Genomic DNA, 645 nt, shown 5'->3' with positions numbered 1-645 from the left:
GAGGCCGGTGGCAGCCTGCTTGCAGGTGCCTCTCCTCCCACCTCATCTGGGTTAGGTTCCCCTATAAAAGCACAAATATTAATAGCCACAACAATATCCTTCCACCAGAAGACAATAACCCTACTGCAGTAGCCCAGGAGAAATGGAACATAGCTGAAACACAAGACAAGGACTCCAAAACAGCAGTTCAGAATATGTTCAAGGGCCTTAAAGGGGATATGGATAAATCCCTTGTCTGTGAAAACACAAACAATGGAATGAAATAATGAAAACAATCCACAATATAAAGCGATTTAACAAAGAACCAGACTAAAAAACACCAAAGAAAATCCAAAAGGAAATAAAATTGAAAATAAAAAACTTAGAAAGTCAAACCAAAACCTAACCTACCAAAGACTTGGAAGAGAGACTCTCAGGCATTGAAGACAAGGTTGAAGGGATGGATATCTCAGTCAAAGAAAATGTTAAATCTAAAAAAAAAAAAAAAATCCAAATATTTTCAACAATATCATACAAGAAAATTTCCCCAACCTAAAGAAGGAGCGCCAAGCTCATCAAGGTACGAGAAGCATACAGAATACAAAATAGACAAGAACAGAAAAGAGATCCTCCATGGTACATTAAACAATCAAAATACTAAACATA

Source organism: Microtus ochrogaster, chromosome 8 (genome assembly GCF_000317375.1).
Source record: "Microtus ochrogaster isolate Prairie Vole_2 chromosome 8, MicOch1.0, whole genome shotgun sequence".
NCBI lineage: Eukaryota > Metazoa > Chordata > Mammalia > Rodentia > Cricetidae > Microtus > Microtus ochrogaster.
Note: the sequence above shows the minus strand (reverse complement) of the source record.